Source organism: Phalacrocorax carbo, chromosome 26, assembly GCF_963921805.1.
Source record: "Phalacrocorax carbo chromosome 26, bPhaCar2.1, whole genome shotgun sequence".
NCBI classification, from domain to species: domain Eukaryota; kingdom Metazoa; phylum Chordata; class Aves; order Suliformes; family Phalacrocoracidae; genus Phalacrocorax; species Phalacrocorax carbo.
In genome coordinates, this window is record NC_087538.1 from 1,078,452 (window position 1) to 1,103,055 (window position 24,604).

The following is a 24,604-nucleotide window of genomic DNA, read 5'->3' on the forward strand; positions in this document are numbered from 1 at the left end:
GCAGGTTTCCATCGCAGGAATGCTGTTCTCACCAAAGCAGTCGCGATAATGAGTGCCTTTGAGATGCTCGGAGAGAAATGTTCTGCGGTTCCTTCTGAATTACAGCTGTTCCTCAAATAAAAAGCGTTTCCCAATGCACTGAGCTGTGTGGGTGACCCATACGTGAGGCAGAGGGAAAAATGCAGGTGACGGTGCCTGATGTGCCTGTTGGTTCAGGTCACTCACTCCTGGGCCGTGCATCACCCGGCGTGGTTCAAGAGCAGACTCACCCCACAGCAGCCATCGGTGTGGTGTGCCTTGCTCTCGAACTTGGTTTAAACCCAGACTAGACCATGAGTTATTAGTGAAAGCCTGATTGCTGGTAGTTTGATACTACAATTGTAATGTTAATGGACAGAGAGAGAAGGATGCAGGAGGGAGGTGTGTGAGAGGCTCAGGGAAGAGCCCATGAGCGACGATCGGGTATGGTGCGAACAGAGGCTGGGTGCCCGTTGTGCGCCAAGAGCTCTTCAAAGCCCCCCGCACTCGGGAGAACCACAAGCTGTGCCAGGTGGGATTAGCACAGAGTGGTGCTACATGGAGTAAATGGGTGGCACTGATCACCCAGCGGGCTTGAATAGGAAACCCCAGTGGCCCAGGAGTCTTGGAAGTGACCATGGGCTGGCCAGAGGGCAAAGACTTTGGAATATCACCAGAGGAGGGGGTGCCACGTGCTGAAGAGGCCCCACTGTGGAACAAACTGTTGGAAGATGAAAAGCAATAGGCCCTGTTCATTGTAAGCGCCATGTGCTTACAGTGGTGGATGCAACGACCGGCTGGCGGGAAACATATCCCATCCCCCCCGCCCCTGCCCAGACACCACCCTGGGTCTGGAAAAACAGGTCCTGAGGTGACATGGCACCCCAGAGAGATCTGAGTCAGGCAACGGGACTCATTTCTGAAACACCCTCACAGACACCTGGGCCAAAGAGCGCGGCACTGAGTGGGTGTATCACACCCCCTGTCACACACCAGCCTCTGGGGAAATGGAGCGGTACGATGGACTGTTAAAAACTACCCTGAGAGCAAGGGGGGGTGGGACATTCAGGCGCTGGGGTGCACATTTGGCAAAAGCCACGTGGTTAGTCAACAGGAGGGGATCTGGTTCTTCACCCAGAGGGTGGTGGAGCCCTGGAACAGGCTCCCCAGGAGGCAGTCATGGCGCCAAGCCTGGCGATGTTCAAGAAGCACTTGGCCAACCCCCTCAGAGACGTGGTGTGAATTTGGGGTTGTCCTGTGCAGGGACAGGATGATCCCGGACTCGATGATCCTTGTGGGTCCCTTCCAACTCAGAACATTCTGTGTTTCTATGATTCTGTAACACACTCCTGAGCAACAGCTTCAGGGGTCAAGCGTAAATTTCAGCAGAATGGCACAGCAATAAATAGAGGTCAGTAGCACAATTGTCCGCGTTGTAACAGCAGCAAAACCAGGGATTCAGCAGTTTGGGGCCAAACTTCCTATCGGGGCAAGCAGGGGTGTGGATGCCCACGGTGTCAATAAACGACAGAGCGGCAGAAAGCTGCTATCAAGCCGTAACGGAGACAGCGTCTGTTCTGGTTTGGGCTGGGATGGAGTTAATTTTCTTCCTCGCAGCCCATACGGTGCCGAGTTTTGGATTTGTAACCAAAGCGGTGTTTCAGCCATTGCTGAACCTGCTTCCATGGCACGGAGGCCTACTCTGTTCACCCGCCGCCCTGCCACGGCCTGGCCTCCCCCCACCAGGCTTGGGGCGGCTGCACCCCGCTGGGGCCGGCAGTGCCGCAAGGTTTCGGGGGTGCTGCCTGGTGTGGGGAAAGGTGCCCGGTTTGGGGCTGTTTCTGCATTTGGCGGTTCCTTGTGGGCTTGGGGGACTCTTGGCAGGTTTAAGGTGTGCCCCTGGGTCTGGGGGTGTTTGTGGGTTTGGAGGTCGCCGACAGGTTTTGGGGGGTGTGTCTGGGTCTGCTGGTTGCTGCCAATTTTGGGGGAAACTTGAGGATTTGGGGGCGTTGCTGTGTCAGGTGCCTGCTGCTAGGTCTGGTGGGTGCAGCCAGGTGTGGGGCGCCTCTGGATTTAGGGTTTGTTCCCGGACTGGGGCAATGCTGCCAGGTGTAAGGGTTCTTTTGGGTTTGGCGGCTGCCGCTGGGCTGACAGCAGCCTCTGTTCCGGTGGACACAAGGCCTGTCCCTGCAGCAGCGCCAGCAGTGCGTCTCGTAAGGCGCTGGGCACTGCTGTGGTCACGCTGCGCTCTCTGGCTGGTTGTTTCGGCTACACGGCCGCACGGCTGGCCTCCCTTGAGAGGCGCTGGGGTGCCACCCTCAGGTGGATTTCACTTGCTGTGTTTGAGGGGAAACTGTGTCCCTCATGCTCAGAGTGCTTTAGGATAGCACACACCATGCCGGCTGCTCCGCCCTGGTAGTAACCAGTGTGTTTCTGTTGGTGGTTTCGTTGCGCCGTTCCTTCTTCTGAATCTCTGATGCGGATCGCTCGGGGCCATTGGTGGAGGCTGATTTTTGCACCGTGCCTGCTGTGTTGCTTGTCAGTGGTGCAGGAGGGGAGCCGGGCAGCGCTGCCCCACTGCTGCCCCACTGCTGCCCCACTGCTGCTTGCTGGGGTAGCCGTGGAGGAAAGAGGCTTGAGGAAGTCCCTTCCTAAGTCCAGCGGAAGCTCAAGAGGTTTTCTGCCAGTGGAGTTCCTGCTCTGGATGAGGTTGCTGCCAAGCACTGACTTTGTGCAGCCTGTGCTCCTGTTGACTTGCTGCTCTGTGTCACAACGGGGTTTGTCCGGCAACCGTCTGGTGAACAAGGCTTCCGTGGTGCTTCGCTGTGTGGATATTCCAAACCAGGAGAGGGGCGCAAGTTAACATTTTTGGGGTGAGTTGAGCTTTTTAAGTTTTGGAGCTGACCAGTCCAGCAGAGTTGTGCTTAGGAAACCACACATCTGGTATTTGAGGGCTTGTTGCACCCAGAAATCAAGCAGGCTGCATCTGTGTGACTCTAGGGATTGTTCTGCACGACGAAAGCTAAAGTGCGGCATACGTCATTAACTCCTGGGCTGTGGGTTAGGCTAGATGAGCCACAGCTACAAGCCTTCCCACCTCAGCATCTTCTCTAGTGTGCTTAGGAGATGAAGCTGTGCCTTGCGGATGAACTTGGTTTAAACCCAGACTAGACCATGAGTTATTAGTGAAAGCCTGATTGCTGGTAGTTTGACGCTGCAGTTGTAATGTTAATAGGCAGGGAGAGAAGGATGCGGGAAGCAGGTGTGTGACTTCTGTGAACAGCGACAGCACAGGCGTGAGTGACCCTAGGAATCCAGGGCACAGCAAAGCCTTTGCTTCTGATCCAGCCTATTGGTCTCAGAGGAGCTTCCTAAAGGACGAGAACGGCATGCTCATCTCCGCAGGATCCAGCAGTTCCGTGGGCCAGCTAAGCCTTGAGTCAAAGAACCAGCTGGAAGCAGCTGTCACTGATACGCAGCTGGAGGCCGGTCAGTTCCTTTATCTCCCGTTACTAACATTCATGTCAGCGTAACGCGAAAGACCGGCATTTATCACTTTCCTGGTGTGAAGCAGTGGCTAGATTTTATCTACGTGTCTTGTCATCCTGGAACTGAGTGTTGCTGTCAAGCGTGCTTGCCAGTCTTGATTGCTAATTTAAACTGCTAGCGAGGGCTCTCCTGGCAGAGAGCAGTGCTTGTGTGTGCGTTTGGTGGCTCGCTTATGAAGAGGAGGCACTTGGTGGTTTGTTAGAGAGAGGTCTTTGGTGGTCATGGTCAGGGAGTGCTGGAGAGCGCCTGGCACGGTTATAACGCCACGCTGCCGGCGTACGGTCAGAGGGGCTCAGGGAAGGGCCCATGAGCGACCATCGGATACGGTGCAAGCAGTTCCTGGGCAGTGATCAGGAAATGGGGCATGTGAGAAACTGAACTAAGGTATTGTTTATTAAGACTTATGTTAAGCTCAATGTAAAGCATGCGAAGAATACCTCCCAGGCGTGCTTATGCAAGATAACCATCAGAGATAAGACAAGCAACCCCATATCACCAGGAAGCAGGAAACGACCCCCTAACAACAACTGAAGCATGCGAAAAGTACCTCCACTATCTCATTGAACATGGAAGTAAAGATGTATAAAGAGAGACTGTTTGAACTGCTCAGTACGGCAGTTGGCGGAGCGCAGACTCCCCTGCCGTCCAGCGCTGTATTTGCTCATATTCTACTTGCTACAATTAATAAAATTCTAATTGGATTATGATCCATTGTGGTCTCAATTTATGACAATTTGGTGCCGTGACTCGGATAAGGAACGGTGAGCTTCTGTCCTCCGGGGAGGCGCCCCGCGGCAATCCGCGGCCCCGCGACCGACAGCTTACCTCAACCTTACCGACGAACCTAAATTCTAGAATGATGAGCAAAGGAGAAACCGGTAAAATCCCATAAAAATTCTGTGCACGGGAGTCCGGACGAAGACGCAGGGCGCGTAAGTATATGGCGAATTTGTTCGCGGGTTTACCGTTCGGGCGGGATTGGGTTTCCTGGAATATAACGAGTGAGAGGTTCGCTATATTGAACCAGGCGAGTGCGGACCCTTAAGTACTGCGTTTCCCATCTCCCGCGAGGGACTGGGCCAGGAACAAGGGGAACGAGTGAGTGCACGCTTGTGGATATTCCAGAAGATGGGGGCGAAGGGCAGCAAGCCTTCGACTCCCATGGGAAAGGTACCCACTGTACCTAAGAATACCCCTCTGGCATATATCCTAGACAATTGGAGATATTTCCCTGGAACCCTAGGGAAAGATAAACAGAAAATGATAAAATATTGTACTAGGATATGGGGAGGGAAGAAGATTTCTAAAGATGTCGTTTGGCCAGTCTATGGGTCAGAAGAGGATTGGGTCAGACAACAATTAAACCTCTGGGTTAACAATAAAAAACCCCTTAACCCAGAAGAGAGTCAGTATGCGGAAGTGTGGCTAGAAAGACCGAGAGCTAGACTTTATCCACTGAATGAAGTAAAAACTGAACAAAAGAAAAAGAAGGAAGAGTTAGACGAAACCCTTCTAAGCCCCCCTCCCTATATTTCTCCTCCTGCTCCCGCAGCCCCTTCAGAGGTCCCCAGAGCACCCACTCCCCCACCAGAATCGGAACAAGGGTCTCCCCCTCCTCCTAGACGCGTAACTAGGAGTCAAAAAGGGGCAGCTCAGATGTATCCTTTAAGGGAAATGCCCATGGGGGGACCCCAACCTGTGATTGGATATATTTTTGTGCCCCTAAGTTCGGCTGACCTACGAGATTTTAAAAGAACCGAGATGGGAAACCTAATTGAAGACCCACTCGGAGTGGCAGAAAGATTAGATCAATTTTTGGGACCAAATCTTTATACTTGGGATGAGATGCAATCTATCCTTGGTCAATTATTTACTACCGAGGAAAGAGATATGATCAGGCGAGCAGGAATGAGACTGTGGGATGCTCAGCATGCCCAGGGACCCCAAGCAGATATTAAATGGCCACTCCAAAGACCTAATTGGGATAATCAGGATCCGGTGCATAGAACTCATATGCAGGACCTGAGAACTATAGTAATTCAAGGGATTAGAGAAGCAGTACCCCGTGGCCAGAATATCAATAAAGCATTTAATGAAATACAAAAGAAAGATGAGAGCCCTACTGAGTGGCTGGAACGACTGAGGAAAGCCCTTCAGCTGTATTCTGGGGTAAATCCAGACGACCCTTTAGGGCAAGCGCTCCTCAAAACTCAGTTTGTGGCAAAATCATGGGAAGATATCAGAAAGAAGATTGAAAAGTTAGAGGACTGGCAGAATAGAGGGTTGGATGAATTATTGAGGGAAGCTCAGAAAGTCTACGTAAGGCGGGAAGAAGAGAGCAGCAAGCGACAAGTAAAAATGATGGTAGCAGCAGTCAGAGAGGATCGCAAAGGGCGGACTGGTGAACACAGATCTGCTGGAACGAAACAAGGGAACGTGGTAGTAAAGAAGGAACAGAGATGTTGTTTTTACTGTGGAAAGAAGGGACATATAAAGACGAATTGCAGAGAAAGGATCAGGGATGAGGAAATATTAAAAACGGAATAGGAGAGTCAGGGGCTCTATATCTTAGGGGACCGGAGTCATCATGAGCCCTTGATAAAATTAAAAATAGGTCCCCATAAACAAGAGTTCACCTTTTTAGTAGACACTGGGGCTGAGAAATCGACTATTAGGCAAATACCTGAGGGATGTAAAGTTTCCCCTGAAAAGGTACAAGTAATTGGGGCAAAAGGAGAACCCTTTAAAGTAAGCAAAATCAAAAATGTGGTATTCGAAACTGAAAATAAATTTGGAATGGGTGAACTCTTGCTCGTCCCTGAAGCAGAATTTAATCTGTTAGGACGAGATTTAATTGTTGAATTGCAATTAGAAATTAAAGTAAAAAATCAAGAGCTAACGGTGTCTGCTTATCCTTTGACCGTAGATGATCAAAAACAAATTAACCCCGATGTCTGGTACTCTCCGGACACAATAAGTAAACTGGAAATCCCACCGATTAAAATTCAAATTTCCGAACCCCACATACCTGTGAGGATAAGGCAATATCCCATATCCCTAGAAGGACGGAGAGGATTGAAACCAGAAATTGATCGATTATTAGCACAAGGAATCTTAGAGCCTTGTATGTCACCCTTTAACACTCCCATTTTGCCTGTAAGGAAGCCAAATGGGAAATATCGGCTCGTACATGATTTAAGGGAAATAAACAAAAGAACTATCACCCGGTTCCCTGTAGTAGCAAATCCATACACACTGCTAAGCAAGCTAGGACCCCATAACTCCTGGTATAGTGTGGTTGATTTAAAGGATGCCTTTTGGGCCTGTCCACTGGCAGAAGAATGCCGTGATTATTTTGCCTTTGAATGGGAAGACATAGAGACAGGCCGCAGACAGCAATTGAGATGGACCGTGCTCCCCCAAGGGTTCACTGAGTCCCCTAACCTGTTTGGACAGGCCCTGGAAGAGCTCTTAAAAGAATACCAGGTACAAACGGGAAATGTGCTGTTACAGTATGTAGATGATCTACTCATAGCAGGGAATAATAAGAAGGATGTAAGAAAAGAAACCATTCGACTTCTAAACTTTCTTGCACAACAGGGACTACGGGTATCACAAGAAAAGTTACAATTTGTGGAGGAAAAAGTGAAATATTTGGGGCATTATTTGTTTAACGGCAAGAAGATATTGGATCCGGAGCGCATTAAGGGAATTCTGGAATTACCTATGCCTGTCACTAAGAGGCAAATTCGACAAGCATTAGGGTTATTTGGGTATTGTAGACAATGGATAGAGAATTACAGCTTTAAAGTTAAATTCTTGTATGAACAACTGTCTAAAGACAAAATACCCAAGTGGACCCCTCAGGATCAAGATCAGTTTACCAGCCTCAAAAGGGAGTTAAGTCAAGCACCGGTTTTAAGCCTCCCAGATCTAAAGCGGCCATTCCATTTATTCGTTAACATACATGAAGGAACAGCATTCGGAGTATTAACTCAGGAATGGGCGGGACAAAAGAAACCAGTAGCATACTTATCAAAGCTGTTGGATCCTGTGAGCAGGGGTTGGCCAAGTTGTTTACAAATCGTTGTTGCTGCTGCCTTATTACTTGAAGAAACGAATCGTATTACCTTCAATGGGGAAGTTGTCCTATATGCGCCTCATAACATAAGGGGGGTGCTTCAACAAAAAGCAGAAAAATGGCTTACAGATAGCCGACTACTAAAGTATGAGGGAATACTCATAGAATCTCCAAAACTGTCCCTAAGGACTGTCGGAGCGGTTAACCCTGCAGAATTTTTATACCCAGGGGAAAGTACTGAGTTAATACACGATTGTCTTCAAACGATTGAACAACAAACACGAATTCGACCAGATCTAGAAGAAGAGGAATTACAACATGGAGAAATAATTTTTATAGATGGGTCATCTCGAATAGTGGAAGGTAAACGATTGTCAGGGTATGCCATCATTAAGTTGGATAAAGGAGAATTTAAGACAATAGAATCGGGCCCCCTGAGTGCCAGCTGGTCGGCTCAAGCCTGTGAGCTGTACGCATTGTGGAAAGCCTTAGTGTCACTGAAGGGAAAGGATGGAACTATATATACAGACTCACGCTATGCGTTCGGAGTAGTACATACCTTTGGGAAAATATGGGAGGAGAGAGGATTTGTTAACTCACAGGGAAAAGAACTGATACACCCAGAATTAATTCGGCGAGTTCTGGGGGCATTGAAAATACCAAATAAAATAGCAGTTGTACATATAAAGGGACACCAGCGAGGCACGAGTTATCAAGTTAGAGGAAATAATGCAGCTGATACAGAAGCAAAACGAGTAGCAGGCAATTATAGTACGATTTTGACTATGCAGCAAGTACCTGTTAGTAATAATTTGAGTTTTGAGTCTGCAGAAAAGGAAAAACTAGAACAAATGGGAGCTAAGGAACAAGATGGTAAGTACATATTGCCAGATGGGAGAGAAGTCTTGCCGAAGGGCATAGCACTCGAAATCTTTTCAAAAATACACAGTAAAACACACTGGGGAACCCAGGCGTTAGTTGATCATTTCAATCAACAGTTTGCCTGTATAAGCGTATATAACATAGCAAAGGCAGTCACTGCAGCCTGCGAGACCTGTCAAAAGGTTAATCGAAACAACATGAGACGAAAACCTCTTGGAGGACGTTCCCCAGCATACAGACCTTTCTCACACATACAAGTGGATTTTACTGAACTACCCAGGGTAGGGCGTTACAAATATTTATTAGTGATGGTGGATCATTTAACACATTATGTTGAGGCTTTTCCTACCTCTAAAGCAACTGCTAACCAAGTTACTAAGGTATTACTTGAACATATTATATCTCGATATGGAGTACCCGATGTAATCGATTCGGACAGAGGAACACACTTTGTGTCAAAAATTGTTAGAAATCTAACAGGAAGTTTAGGTATTAAGTGGGAATATCATACGCCATGGCATCCACAAAGTTCGGGAAAAGTTGAAAGGATGAACGGAGAAATCAAAACTATTTTGACTAAATTAATGATAGAAACCAAATTATCATGGGTTAAGTGCCTACCCATGGCACTATTAATTCTCAGAACCAGGCCCCGAGCAGATGTAGGGATATCAGCGTTTGAACTGGTGTATGGAATGCCCTATAGAATCGAAAGTCCACAAACAAATGTTTTAATTCGAGATCATGTGATTAATGAATATGTTTCACAATTAGCAGAACATCGTAACAAGCTTTGGGAACATGGACTAATTGTGCAACGACCCCCATTGGACTTAAAAATTCACAATTTTAAACCTGGGGACTGGATATTGGTTAAAACGTGGAAAGAAGAAACCCTAAAACCCAATTGGGAGGGACCTTATCTTGTTTTGCTTACAACAGAAACAGCTGTCCGGACTGCTGAGCGTGGATGGACTCATGCCAGTCGCATTAAAGGCCCAGTGACGAGACCCCACTGGAAAGTAATCAGTACTCCAGGTGACACCAAGATAACTCTGAAAAGATAACGTAATGATAAGAACTTTAGTTGATTATTTTGCCGCATTACCTTTTGGTATAAAGTGTATATTGCTGTTTATATTTGCTATAATTATCTTTTTTTAATCTATTATATATGGAAGCGTACAAAGTGTGTTGAAGGAAATTGCTAAACTTATGTAGTAACACAATATTGAATATAGAGGAAAAGCTAATAAGCACTTTAGATATACAAATTAGATGCAATCATTTGAACTGCGATTGTTATCCATTTGCTCGTTGCAAGTGTAAGGTATGCCAGGATAAATGGTGGACACACTGTGAATATGGATACCCTCCGATAGGAGTTTGCACACAGTGTTGGAAAACCCAAAGAACTCTCACTGAGTGGAAATTAAAAACAATTAGAGTCGGAACAAGAAATTATTCGAGGATCCCATGAATGGTGGAAAGTTTTGCCAAAGGAATAAACCCTTAGTATTATTGAATCAATCCCCTTTGTGGTTGAAATTTTGGCTACAAAGTGCAGAAGGGAAGTACTAGCTGTGTCTTGCTTAGTCTCATTAGTTAAAGCTGCAAAGTGGGAGGCCTATATAAACAGGCAGAAAGCCTGAAACAGCTGTTCTCCTGAAGATTTCCCTTGCTGCCAAGAAGATGGTACACCCCGTGGCTCGAAGCAACCGAGTCGACGGGCGAGGCAGAGGAGGAACAAACTGTGGAGAAAAGAACCAGAACAATGAGGCGCAAGAGCAGCTATGGTCAAACTTCCCCAAGACTGGTAAAAGTGTACTTAAATTGGAAAAATTGACAGACACCCTTTTTCCTGGTATATCGTTAGTTTTATTATCGATAATAGCCCAAACAAATGGAAAAGGAAACCCTCATGAACCCATGAATTGGACAATAACAAACATACAATATCCAAATAAGCCAATCCAAGCACAAATTATGGAGGGGGGAACAGTTAGTTTCAATATAAGTTTGCGTTACTTAATCGATGGAGAAATGGATAAGAATTGCAAGCCAATTTATATATGCCCAGCATCGAACCCTGGTAAATCATACTGTAATCGTCCAGACCATTATTATTGTGCATACTGGGGATGCGAAACATGGGCCTCTGAATGGTCTGCATCTGGAGATCAAAATCTAGAAATCAAATGGTCACCACAAATATGTCAAAAGAGAAATTGGAGCTACACAGATAGTTACTATAATGGTACATGTAATCATAAAGATATTGGATGTACAGGCATTAATATAACCATAAAAGATCCTAGTCAGGACTTCTGGCTTGTAGGAAAATTTTGGGGAATTAGATATTACGAACAAGGTGTAGATAGAGGGGGTATTTTTCAAATTATGAAGAAACCGATGCCCCACGATCCTTTGCCAATAGGACCAAATCTGGTCCTGAATCCGCTCACTTCCTCTGAAGAAAAGATGGCCCCCGTAATTGTCATAACCCCTTCCTCAGGCTCTCCTTCGAAAACAACTAATGATGCTGTGACTGAATTCTCTTTATCCAGAGATCTAGAGTTGTCAGAACCCAAGGACCCCTTATGGAATCTAATGCAAGCCTCTTATCGTGCCCTTAATGAAAGCAAACCAAATTTAACTGAAGAATGCTGGTTATGTTATAATATTAGACCACCATATTTTGAGGCAGTTGGAAAACCAGGTATGATTCGATGGTCTAATGGTTTAAACCCACAAGAATGTCAATGGGATGACCAGAAGAATCATACGCAAGGAATTACTATTCAATTAGTAACGGGTCAGGGAAAATGTATAGGCACAGTGCCCGAAAAGTATCAGCCTTTGTGCAGCCGAACAGTCACTAACACCAATATAGAGAAACACAAAAATAAAAAGGACAAATGGGCTATCCCGACACCAGGAGCTAAATGGGTTTGTTCAGACATCGGAATAACGCCTTGCCTATCCTTGAACGTGTTTAATGAATCTCAGTTTTGCATACAGGTGATTATTGTTCCTCGCCTAATCTATCACACCTCTGAGGAGGTGCTACGCCACTTTGAAGGAAACCTGAATAGACAAAAACGAGAGCCAATTACGGCAGTAACCCTAGCTACACTGCTGATAGCGGGTGGAGTTGGAGCAAGTACAGGCATAGCCTCCCTGGTAAAAGGTCAGGAGTTGCAAAATTTGCAGATGGCTGTAGATGAGGATTTAGCAAAAATAGAGCAATCTATTCAAAATTTAGCCACTTCAGTAAAATCTTTATCAGAAGTGGTGCTGCAAAATAGGAGAGGATTAGACCTATTGTTCTTAAAGGAAGGAGGGTTATGCGTAGCTCTCAATGAAGAATGTTGTTCGTTTGCTGACCATACGGGAGTAGTCCAAGACACCATGTCTGAACTCCGGAAAAGGTTAGAACAACGTAAAAAAGATCGTGAAGCGGGCAAGTTATGGTATGAAAGCTGGTTTAATGTTTCACCTTGGCTAACCACTTTGTTGTCTGCTTTAGCAGGACCGCTTATTATGTTAATTCTGGGACTTATATTTGGACCTTGTATATTACGCTGTATTTTACATTTTATTAAAGAACGGTTTGACCCAGCTAAATTGCTTATTTTGACTACAAGGTCTGAAGCAAAATATAAGAGTGTATCTATTAATGAAGATGACGATTGTTGTGAATGCATTATGCCACATAAGAACTATGATTGTAATTGTGAGATATTACCTTGTGAGTGTTATGATAAATGTCGGAATTGTGGAAGAAGATTTGCCTGCAGTGCCGAAAATGAAAGTAGTGTCTAATAAACAATAATAGGATAAAAAGAAAAAGGGGGGATTGTGAGAAACTGAACTAAGGTATTGTTTATTAAGACTTATGTTAAGCTCGGTGTAAAGCATGCGAAGAATACCTCCCAGGCGTGCTTATGCAAGATAACCATCAGAGAGATAAGACAAGCAACCCCATATCACCAGGAAGCAGGAAACGACCCCCTAACAACTACTGAAGCATGTGAAAAGTACCTCCACTATCTCATTGAACATGGAAGTAAAGATGTATAAAGAGAGACTGTTTGAACTGCTCAGTACGGCAGTTGGCGGAGCGCAGACTCCCCTGCCGTCCAGCGCTGTATTTGCTCATATTCTACTTGCTACAATTAATAAAATTCTAATTGGATTATGATCCATTGTGGTCTCAATTTATGACAAGGGACAAACCCTCTTTTTTAAGTTCAAAAGCCTCCATTTTATTGTCCAAACCCCGCTTTTAAAGCTCAAAGGCTCAGTTTTAACCGCCAAACCCTCACTTTCAGGGTTCAAATCGTTATAATTAATTTAGCCTTAAACGGAATTCCAATTAAAGTTTACAATTTATTGAATAGAGGCAAGCAAGCAGCGCTGGGTGCACGGGGGATCCTTCCTCCTAACGTGCATCCCGTCATACAATGCTACAGAGCTTATATTCAGTTAATTCATAACAATTAGTAAAAAACACGCCTAAGTTTACACTCACTGGTCAGTGATAAGCATCCCACTTGCCGTTGGGCAGCCGTAGTTAAATTAGCCACACTTGCCACGTAGATTAGCCCGCGTGCTCTTTACTGGGGGTGGGGGGGGGGCAAGTCTTTTTGGTCCTGACTTGGGTCGGTGGTCGCACTCTCCCCCTGCCGGAATTACCCTTCCCCCAGTTTCCATGCCTCAGCACCTTCTGAGCCAAGAAGGTCCCTGCCATCACCACTGGCCGACCTGTGCCCCCCCACCTTGGCACCCCCCTTTGTAGCAGGGTGCTTCCCCTGTTAGCAGCAAACCCCCAACCCACATTCCAACCCTCCCGACCGTTAGCGAGTCAATTGACCGGCCCTGGTTACACAAGCACCAACAGTTCCATATTGACACGAATCACATGAACACATTTTACAGAATCCCTCTTTTAACTCTCAAAGCCTCAGTTTTTAGGTCCAAACTGTCACTTCAAGCGTCCAAACCCCACTTTTCAGGCACAAAGCCTCATTCAGAGGTCCCAAACCCTCACTGTTAGGGTCCAAACCCCTCCTTTTCATGGACTAAATCTCATTTTACAGTTCCAAACCCTCCCTTTCCTTGTCCAAACCCCTCTTTTAACGCTCAAAGCCTCATTTCCAGGTCCCCAAGACTCACTTTCAAGCACCCAAACTCCTCTTTTAACATCAAAGCCTTATAGCTAGGACTGCAAACCTCACTTTCAGGGTCCAAACCCCTCTTTTAACGCTCAAAGCCTCATTTGTAACAGCCAAACCCTCCCTTTCAGGGTTCAAATCCCTCTTTTACAAGTCAAAGCCTCAGCTTTAACACCCAAAGCCGCACTTCCAGCATCCAAACCCCACCTGTAACGCTCAGTGCCTCCTCTTTAGCTCCCAAACCCTCACTTTTAGCAGCGACTCCGGTCCCTTCATGCTCTAACCGTCAGTTTTTCTTTCAAAACCGTGCCTTTTAGAATCCAAACCCCTCGTTTAAGGCTAAAAGCCTCATCTATAGGCCCCAAACCCTCACTTTCAGGGTCCATACCCCACTTTTAAAGCTAAAAGCCTCCGTTTTAAATTCCAAACCCTCACTTCTAGGGTCTGTGGCGGTTTGGCCGGCAGCTCAGCCCCACACAGTCGCTCGCCCCCTCCCCACCGGTAGATGGGGGAGGGAATCAGAAGGGTAACGCTCGTGGGTTGGGATAAGAGCAGTTTCATAAATGAAATTAAAAGAAACAACAACAGAAATGCAACGGAAAGGAGAACAAGGAGAGGCGCAAAGCCCCGCGGGGTGGGGGGAAAGGGGTGGGAAGGGGGGGGGGCGGGAGAGGGGGAACGAACCGCCGGAACAAACCGCCCGCGCCGCAGCCGCTCACCCACCGCCGACCCGCCGCCGCGCCGCTCCCGAGCCGCCACTGCCCCCCCCACCCCCGCCCCCCCTTAATATCCTGGTCGTGGTGTCACGTGGTATGGAGTGACCCTGCCACCGGCCAGTCGGGGTCAGCCGCCCCCACCGCGGCCCCGCCCCTCCCCGCCCCGCCCCACCCCCGCGGCAGAGCGCGGGAAGCCGGAAAGGCAGCCGCCCCCCGCGGTGAGGAGAATTAACCCCTTCTCAGCCAAACCCAGCACAGCCCCCTCCCCCTATTCCGCACCGCTCACGCCGTGCCCAGGTCCCACACCTGGGCTGCTGCCCGCCGAGTCAGCCATCGCTCCGTCGCTGCTGCACTCTGCTTGTGTCGCAGTTTGTCCTCCATGGCTTGGGAGGCTCGTACTCTGCTATCGTGGGTACAACACAGGGGTGACACACAATATTATATAGCAGTTCGCATTGCCCCATTCACTTCATTGCCTGTTTTCGCCCAAAATCAAACCCCCTTGAGGCACACATCGGACTTCTCCGTCCTCCCGCACCACCCACCAAGTGCGCCCAGGCCCCCGAGCAAAAGCAATCCCGCGAATGGCTTTGCCTTTGCCGGAGGCAGGGAGGACCCAGACTGTGTTGCCCAGCGTACTTTTTGCGTGGCTACAGGGGCTCCATCCCCTTCCCCAGTATGTAGGATTTCTGACTGGGCAGGGCCAGCTCGCCTGGCAGATCCCCTCCTGTTGACTAACCACGTGGCTTTTGCCAAATGTGCACCCCAGGGCTTGGGAGGGAAACTGTGGGCATGGGAAACCATTGGGATAGGAAACCATCCCAGGGCTGAGAAATCATTGCTGGCATGGGAAGCCATCACTGGGATGAGAAATCATCGTTGGGATGGGAATTCATGGCGGGGATGGGAAACCCTCATCGGGATGAGAGATCAGCCGGATGGGAAATCATGGTGATGGGCAGTTGCTGAGGCATGACAAATCCAGCCCTGGCAAGGCTGGCTCAGGCAGGTGCTGGCGGAATCATCGCCCTGGGGACGGAACCCCAGAGCACTCTTTGCCCCAAACAAACCCCACACTGACCCACCGCCATGGCAGGTACAGCAGCAGGCTCCTGCTCCTCGTGGTGCTCCTGCCCTCCAGGTAACCCCCCAAGGGGCTCTGCCCACCAATATCTCACCCCACCACCCCTCTTTGCTTCCCCCAACAGAGAGGTTCCCTCTCCGGCTGCCCACGGCATCGCAGGTGCCCGGCATGAGCTTCACCACCCCAGCCATGCCAGCACCGGTCAGTGCCCACGTGCTGCCCTCTGTCCCGGGGCTGGCAGTGTCTGGTGAGCCTGCCCAGCTCCACACCGTCACCCACCAGCTGTCCCAGCCCACCGTCTGGCAGGCGGTGCCAGGGCCCCTGGGGGCCCCGGGGCAGGTGGTGCAGCTCCCCAGCGGGGTGCCACCTCCCCCAGTGGCACAGCTCCCTCACGGGGTGCAGCTCCCCACTGGGGTGCAGCTCCTCAGTGGGGTGCAGATGCCCATGGGGGTACAGCTCCCCACTGGGGTGCAGCTCCCCATGGGGGTACAGCACCCGCAAGGCATGCAGCTCCCCACTGGGGTGCAGCTCCTCAGTGGGGTGCAGATGCCCATGGGGGTACAGCTCCCTGCTGGGGTACAGCTCCCCACTGGGGTACAGCTCGCCACTGGGGTGCCTCTCCCACACGGGACGCAGCTCCATGCTGGGTTGCAGCTCCCCCACGGGGTGCAGCTCCCCCACGGGGTGCAGCTCCCCAGTAGGGTGCAGCTCCCCAGTAGGGTGCAGCTCCTCCATGGGGTGCAGCTCCCCCATGGGGTGCAGCTAAACCATGGAGTGTCGCTCCCCACCATGGCTGCTCCCTGTCCCCCTGCCTACGGCTGGGGACAGCAGGTGGTGCCACAGGTGCTGGTGCCCCACCAGCCGAGGGGGATGGGGCCACGGACCCTGGACCAGCAAGAGCCCATGGACCCCACGGGCTCCTGCCTGCTGCGTGCCCCTGACCACACTGGCGACCCACCACCGTGCCGCCCCACGGCTCAGCCTTGGGTCCAGGAGCACCCTGTGCTCCACACCCTGCCTGGCAGCGCCCAGAAGCCATCGGAGGGCTTCAAGAAGGAAGTGGTGGCCATGGAGGACAGCGTCCCTGCTGCCAGCCCCCACCAGACCGGCCTGGCTCTGCCGACCTGCAGAACCAGGATGGAGCCTAAAGGTGAGCTCTGGGGGGTGGCAGAGCCCGCGGGCAGCTGCCCTGAGCCAAGGAAAGCTTGCATCACCCCGCGCTTGGGTTGGATCTCTTTGCTTTTTCAGCAGTGGAGACCACCCCGGCAGCCCCAGAGAAGCCCGTCGACCTGCCTGAGCAGGGGCCACAGGCCTTCGCTGAGGCCTGTCCTGAGCTGGCAGAGGACACCATGGCCAGCTTGGTGCTCTCCTGGCTCAACACCTTGGAGAGCGAGGACAGCCTCCCCGATGGGCCTGACAGCCCCAGCCTCGCCGCCTTCCTCCACGAGCTCCCCGACCTCTCCGAGTACGTGGCGGAGGGCGGCTGCCCCAAGGAGCCAGCGGCGGCGGCGGGGCTGGGGGACGGCGAGGTCTCTGTCGACGACGTCGACGACTTCACCAGCTTCCTCGGCCGGGTCCCTGACTTCTCCGAGTACGTGGCAGAGGGCGGCTGCCCCCATCAGCAAGTGGTGGCAGCAGGGCTGGGGGACAGCGAGGACACCATCCCTAACGGCCTTCCTTTCCCCAACAGCCTCATCAGCGCCGATTTCCTCGATGACCTCCACGACTTCTCCATGTACGCGGCAGATGGCGCCTGCCCCCAGGACCATGCGGTGGTGGCAGGGCTAGGGGACAGTGAGGACACCACCCTGACCACCAGTGTCCCCAACGTGACTGGCGAGGCCCTTGATGAGCACCCTGACCTCTGTGGGTATGTGGCGGAGGGCTGCTTGCCCCAAGGAGCCACTGGTGGCGGCGGGGCTGGTGGATGGCGGGGACACCATCCCCAATGTCCCCGACTTGACAACTTCCCTTAACAAGCTCCCCCACCTCTTGGAGTACAGGGCAGAGGGCGGCTGCGAGGTGGAGAAGTTGGCAGCAGTGATGCTGGTGGACGGTGAAAATATCCTCGCCGATGTCCCCGACAGCCTGGACACCACTGCCTCCTGCAGCGAAGACCCTGACCTCCTGGAGTACGAGGCGGAGGGCGGCTGGTGCAAACGCCGCCTGCAATCGGGGATGCTGGGGGATGCCGACCCCTTCTGGGGGGTGCCGGCCTCCCCCTTGCAAGACACCAAGGGGAACCAGGGCGGGGTGTCAGCAGTCCTCCCCACCTGGTGGCGGCCGTTGGACACATCCGAAGAGAGCTCTCCGGAGACTGCATGGGAGACTTCTGAGGACAGTCCTGTGGACAGTCCCCAGAACGATCCCCTGCAGGCTCCTCCAGAGACGGCAGAGGAGACTTCTGAGGACAGTCCTGTGGACAGTCCCCAGAACGATCCCCTGCAGGCTCCTCCGGAGACGGCAGAGGAGACTTCTGAGGTCAGTCCTGTGGACAGTCCCCAGAACGATCCCCTGCAGGCTCCTCCGGAGACGGCAGAGGAGACTTCTGAGGACAGTCCTGTGGACAGTCCCCAGAACGATCCCCTGCAGGCTCCTCCGGAGACGGCAGAGGAGACTTCTGAGGTCAGTCCTGTGGACAGTCCCCAGAACGATCCCCTGCAGGCTCCTCCAGAGACGGCAGAGGAGACTTCTGAGGTCAGTCCTGTGGACAGTCCCCAGAACGATCCCCTGCAGGCTCCTCCGGAGACGGCAGAGGAGACTTCTGAGGACAGTCCTGTGGACAGTCCCCAGAACGATCCCCTGCAGGCCCCTCCAGACAGTCCCCTGCTCAGCGTCCTGCAGTTCCCAATGCTGAGTCCCTTGCCCAGCTCCCCAGAAGCACCCCCAGTGTCACCAGCCCCACATGGCCCAACTGGTGGAGACGGCGCTGCGGAGGCAGCCTCGGATGGGTCCGACCCACCTGCTGCTGCCGCCGGGCGTTGTGTCCTGCCAAGAGGGGCCCCGATGGGGAGAAGCGGGCGGCAAGCAGGCCAAGGGAAAGCTGGACGGCGACAGGGCAGTGCAGGTGGCAGCGGGCTGCGGGTGGGAAGCAGCAAGCGCAGAGCATCCAATACCACCAACGTGCCTGCCAAGAGACGTAGGACCCGAGAGGAAGCCAGAAGGCAAAGGCTCTTCATGGGGCGGAGAAGAAAGGTTTAATGCAGCGGCCCACCCAGACACCACAGCACAGAGGCCTTGAACTGCTGCTCTGGGACTCCCACCCCACGCCCCACCCCAGCCTTGTGACCCTCAACTGCTCCAGTCCCACAGACCCGTGCTGGAAGCTACGGCCCCCCGCTGCCCGGGGGCTGCGATACGTTCCAGGGAACACACAGCATTGCCAGGTGCCAGCACAGCCGGTGTCAGGGCCCAGCCGGGCCCCGCAGCTCCCGGCAGCACTGGGCCGCACGCCCCTGCAGCACCCCAGGGAGGCCCCAGGAGGCCCCGGCCCGGGAGGAAGCCGCGGAGCAGTGGGCGCAGGGGCAAGGCGGGGCAGACACGCTCACCGCTCCAGTGAGACACGGGAGTCCCCTCTGCCCGCCCTGATGGTGCCAGTCCTAGGCCCACTGGGTGCCACCTCTGATCCCACCGCCTTGACCCTGCGCCGCTGCTGGCATCCCCACCGCAGCCTGGAACCAGAGTCCCCAGGAGCAGCATCCCCACCCGGCGCTGAGGACGCTCCGCATCGTCCTGAGGGTGCCCTTGCTCAACTCCAGCCACAGTTTCCACCTGCTGGGGCACACAGTGAAGGTGGTGGGGCTGATGCCCCAACCACCCAACCCGGAACCCAATTCCTTGATGGCAGCCCCGAGACCCAGCGCAGCACTGGATGCCTCAAGCCCCCGCTGACGGCAAGAAGGACACGGCACCGGCGGCACCATCGAGCAGCAAGGCACGCACCAGGTCTGCCGACAAACCTCAGCAGCCGAGCGGGCTGTGCTTGTCGCCCACGGAGGCCAAACCCCACGGGAGGGGCTGCCGCAGCAGCTGCACATGCCGCCACAACCTCCCAACGACTCCCCGCTGTCCTTCGGGCCCTGGGGGGGCTCACGGCTGCGCCCACCCCGCTGGAGGAGCAGGAGCAGTCGGTGCCCATCACACCCGAGCAGCGGCCCCAGCGGGAGCGTGTGAAGACGCTGGCCCAGGAGGAGCAGGAGCGGGCGGCCCTGCAGGTGTCACCGGCCAGCTGCAGGTTTATGTGCAGAGGGAGGCCAGCATGGACATAGCCAACGACTACGGCTACCCATAACCCACCGGCCCAGAACCGTCCCCCCCTCTTCGGAGCTGCCTTTTCCTCTCTAGCATTTGACTGCCGACAGAGCAGTGCCGTGGTGACGGCCTCGGTCAACACCTTCCTTCCGGCTGCCCTGCGAGGTCCTTGCCCCTCTCGTGGTCAAGACAGTGTGATCCTGCTCTACCTCATTTGGCTGCAAGAAGAGTAAAGGAAGAAGCAGCTCCCAGAAGCTTCAGCAAACAGTTTGGCAAGGTCTTCTAGCCTGCTTCCACAGTCACAAGACCCCGTGCTGTTAGTATAATGTCTCGTTGCCTTCTCTAGAAAGGCACTGAAGCAGAATGGCCTCCCTGTCACTGCTCGCTACCAGCAGCAACAGAGGCCTCAGAAAGGCCAGGATTTCGAGTCTTTCACCAGCAGGCCAGGAGTAGTGCGTACTACGGGATGTGGCCACTTGTAGCCACTTGCAGTCCAGACGCTCAAGGTGGTTTTAGCTTCAACTGCAGTGGTTGTAGGCACTGAAGCTTAAACCCAAAAGGAAAGAGAAAAAGAACAGCTCTCCAGGCACACGCTGTTCAGAAGTTAAAGCAGAAGAAAGGCCAGCGTGGCACACGCTCAAGGACAGGGCTGCCTATAGCCCTTTGGCAGGGAAGCTTCTCCCCAGCCAAGCGCATTTCTCCTCCTCTCCTACAGTTCTCCTCCCTCTCTGTCCCCGTACCTTCAGCTGCAAGGTCTGACTGCGATTCAGCACTGCCCGGAAAGTGAACTGTCCCACGAGCCTTCCCTGCTCCTCACGTTCCTACTTCAGGCCCAAGAGAAACACGGGGGTGGAGAAACCAGAGCGCCTCGCACACTGTGGGAAGACTGAACTTCAGTCGGTGAAGCACGGGTTTATTTCAGCTACGCAGTCAAAGGAAGACGAGCGCAAGGAGCAGACAAGAAGCTGCACCTAGGTAGCACGCCACGCTTGCCTACTCAGCGAGTCTAGGCTGCCACCCAGAGAAGGAGCAGATGTTCCCAGGGGGAGGGGGGTAACCTGAGGGTCACAAATGCCCACGGGGATTGAAAGCCAGAAGGGCTAGGACAGTGCGCTGTGCCACCTCCTCTTCCCTGTGGCTCCCCGAGTTCCATCATGCCCCAGAACCTTCCTTTCAAACAGTATATTGGACAGAAGCGCAATACAGCTCCAAGGAGCTTGCTGCTTCTGCGAGCCAGGAGGAGGCCGGAGGCCGCTGGACTCTGTGACCCATACTCACCCCCGGCTTAGAAACGCTGTGCAACCCCCAGCCCCCCACGCTGGAGAAACCACTCACGTAGACAGCCATGTCCTTTGGAGCTCTGCAGATACTGTCTCCAGGGAACGCTGTCCTGAAACGTGGTCCATGGTGACTGCTCTGGGAAGGATTGGCCCAGACAGCTTGATGAAGGCTTGTCCCCGACTTCCCAGCAAGGGCCAGCACTTTCCCACATGGTTTTCAGGCTGGAAGGAGAAGAAGAAACTACGTTCACATGGAGAAGGGTGCCCTGGCTCTCATTCCTGCTATGAGCATCACAGGATTAAGAACTGATTTGGCCAAGCAGCTCGGCTCTGAACCGCAGACGGTGCCTTCGGTCGGACCCTGCGGGTACCAAACAGAGAAGCAGCCGTGAGAATTCACGGGTCACAAGAGCACGTCAGTGGAGAAGATCTTGCATGGCAGCGAGCTGGGTGCGCTGCCTGAAGAAGCTCTCTGGCCTCTCTCGGTGTGCAGCAACTCGCCAAGAACAAGCAAGGGATGGTGCGGCTGAAAGGCACCGGCCCAGGGCAGGTGGCAACTAGGGTCCCACCTGGACAAGCCTTTCCTGTAAGGAGAAGCCATTGCTCCCCCCATCCAGTCCCACCTCCTCCCACTGGCACCAGCCAACTCTTCAACTTGTGCAGGCGGCTCAGGGGCAGTGCCAGGACAGCCTGCAAACGCAGCGTGAGGCCCTCCAGCAGGGCAGGCTCTCAGCACCCGCTTGTGCTCACTAAGAGCCCCCGTGAGCTCACGCCCGAGACCTCTGCAGGCACCTTTCCCACTCTGCTTCCATGCCATGCTGACAGTTTGCACGATGACTGGGAAGACACAGCATGCAGGACCAAGCGACCCTGTTAGAAGCTTGCACAGAGGACCTGGGGCACTCCGGGGGAGAAAATACTCATTTAAATTAAAAGAGCTGGGTGTTGGCTTTGCAGTGCCTCTCTCTGCCTGCGGGCATTTGCTCAGTGGGAGGGAGGGTGGGGGGTTAACGCATCCCCTGCCCACCCCGCGGGTGGCTGAGCTGGGCTGGGGATGGCTTATGTCCACAAACAGGTATTTTTACATTTAAGATAATATGATTCTATTTTTATAAATAATAGATTTATTTTTTTACAAATAAATATTTTGAAATTATAATATTTGTATTATGTATACGTCTATGTATAATACCATATACACATACACACATACATAGATATGTAGCTACGCATCCCACCACAAATCCACACAGGGAAAGGGGAGGGGGTGTCAGGAGGGACTGGGATGCGGGAGAGGGGTGACATGACCCCGGGGCCCAGGACTCACCGCAGTTCCTGCTCTCTGCACTGCCAGGCACATGGCACAGCTCAGGCACTTCTGTCTCTCTCTCTCTGTCTGTCTGTCTGTCCCTCCCTCCCTGTGCTGCAGCCCCGCTCACCCGACTGCCTTCCACCTCAGGGCACCCACGGGTGCCTCACAGCTCGCACCCCACGAGGCCGCCCCGAGGCACAGCTCAGGGGGGCCGGAGCGGGGCCCAGGCCCAGCTGGCTGCTGCCAGGACAGGCCCGGGGGCGGCCTGGGGCTGCGGGACAGGCCTCGGGGCAGGGGCTGGGGCCGGGGCAACATGGCCGCCCGGCAGCCCCTGCCCCAGGGCTCCAGCTCCCAGCATGCCCCGGGGCGCGCCTTCCCGCCGCCCGACCCTGCGCGGGCACCGCGCCCCCAGCCCGAGCCAGCCGCCCCCCCGCAGGCCCCACGGCCGCCCCCCCGGGGCTGCGGGACCCGCCGCCACAGAGACCGACAAGGCACCGGGAGCGCGCAGGGACAGAGACGTGGCAGAGGGAGCGGGGCAGGGGGACAGCGGGGAGAGGGGCAGAGGGAAAAGGCAGCGGGGAGAGAGAAAGGGGGAGGCCGGGACGCAGAGCGGGACACAGGGCGAGGGGAGGGCGGGAAACGACCCCGAGAGACTGAGACAGAGGGGCTGTGGGTCAGGGCAAGGAGGCGCAGAAGGGCACAACAGCCGCGGCCTCCAGGGTGGAGACGCAGGAGGAGCAGAAGGGGCCGGGGAGCAGGACGGAGGCCCCGAGAGCAGCAGGGCCGGCCGAGCGGGGGATACAGGCGGGAGAGAGGGGACAGGCGGCAGCACAGAGGGGAACCAGGCGGCCAGGACGCGGTGACAGAGGAAGGAGAAGGCCAGGGAGCGGGAGAGAGGTGTAGGGAAAGGAGACCATAGCAACAGGCTGTAGGACAGACAGGGAGGAGTTAGAAAACACAGGCACGGAGTCAGACAGAGTAAGAAAGAGAAAGGAAATAAAAGGGATATGAACTGGGGAGAGAGCAAAAATAGTCATTCTGGGCAACTGCCGCATTTCTTGCTCACCTGCCAGCGACTGCATTGCCAGGATCCTCAAGAAATGTTCTGCCTGCAAAAGCCCTGTCCTGGGCCCAATCCTGCACTGTAATACTGGTGATGAGATACACACCCCAGAACTCGGGGTAGATGTGTTCTTTGTTCTTTTTTACCAAAAATATAGCAATGCTGTGAATGCCCGGCATGTTTCTGAAAGCAGCCAAGGTTACCGTGACCTGTTCCGGCAGAAAGAAGCATTTCAGAGGCGGCTGTGGGGTGTAAGAGCCAAGGAGCGGCTGGCGGGCTGCTCTGGGAAGGAAGGGCTCTGATGGCGACCTGGATAACAAACCATTGCAGGCACACCTTCGCTGAGAGGCCGCACGCTGCTCCCTTCCAGGTGCTCCTCGCCAGCCATCTCTGTGCTTCAGCACGGGTAACTGCCCGAGGGAGGAGGCGGGAATCCGCCATCGGTGCGGAGCGGCGGTGGCGGGAGGAGGGCTGCGTTCAGTGGGGAGAGCACAGCTTTGCGGGAATGCAGCGCGTCTGGGGGCCTCTTGATTTCTGCACGAAGCGTGCATCACGCAGCAACGTCGCTGGCTTAAACCAAAGCGCTTGATTCCTTCCTTAATAAACCGTGCCTCCCGGGCTGGAGGAAGAACTGTGGAAAAAATCTTAACTTTTTGTACCCATTTCAGTTCCTCTGTCGGCCACTGACAACAAGAATGAAATACTGGGGGCAGAAATTAAAATGAAACTAAATACCCAAATTTAAGAGACGTTTGTTCATCTGGCATTTTGTTTTCAGGCCACAAACCAACCCACGAGCTTCATGACTGGCACCGCCGGCAGCTGTAGAAATCCAGAGCCAAATTTTCTGCCGTACGTACCCCGTGAGTCCGATGGCTGCTGGAAAGAAATTAAATATTCTGACTATTTAAATTATAAAATTTAAATATTTTGAATCACTCGGGTTTGGGCAGGACTTTGTGCACGCTAGAATTGGCAGAAAACCCTAAAATTAGGTAGCCAAAACGGTAATTCAACCCATAACAGAAAGTCAGTGAATTCTGGGGGATGATCAGCACTCAGCCAGCGCCAGTGAACGCGTGGCACTTCCAAAAATTAACACTTTTTCTTCCTTTTTTTTGCTAGACTTTAATATTTATTTTCTCTCTAGCTATTTCCTAGCTTTGGCCATGCTCACGGCTATGATTTCAG

General features: G+C 52.9%; 1 protein-coding gene and 2 long non-coding RNA genes across 3 annotated transcripts in view; 2 read left to right on the forward strand and 1 right to left on the reverse strand.

The window, feature by feature from the left end:
* Positions 1 to 24,604, reverse strand: part of LOC135317692 (uncharacterized) — a 177,500-nt gene that overhangs the window by 67,604 nt on the left and 85,292 nt on the right. The gene's annotated exons all lie outside the window — the stretch shown is intronic.
* LOC135317688 (uncharacterized) overlaps positions 1 to 24,604 on the forward strand; it is a 123,494-nt gene that overhangs the window by 51,851 nt on the left and 47,039 nt on the right. The window lies entirely within an intron of this gene.
* On the forward strand, positions 3,953 to 9,668 carry LOC135317589 (uncharacterized). Its single transcript, XR_010376385.1, has 2 exons — positions 3,953 to 4,499; positions 9,473 to 9,668. It is a non-coding gene; the product is annotated as an uncharacterized LOC135317589 (long non-coding RNA).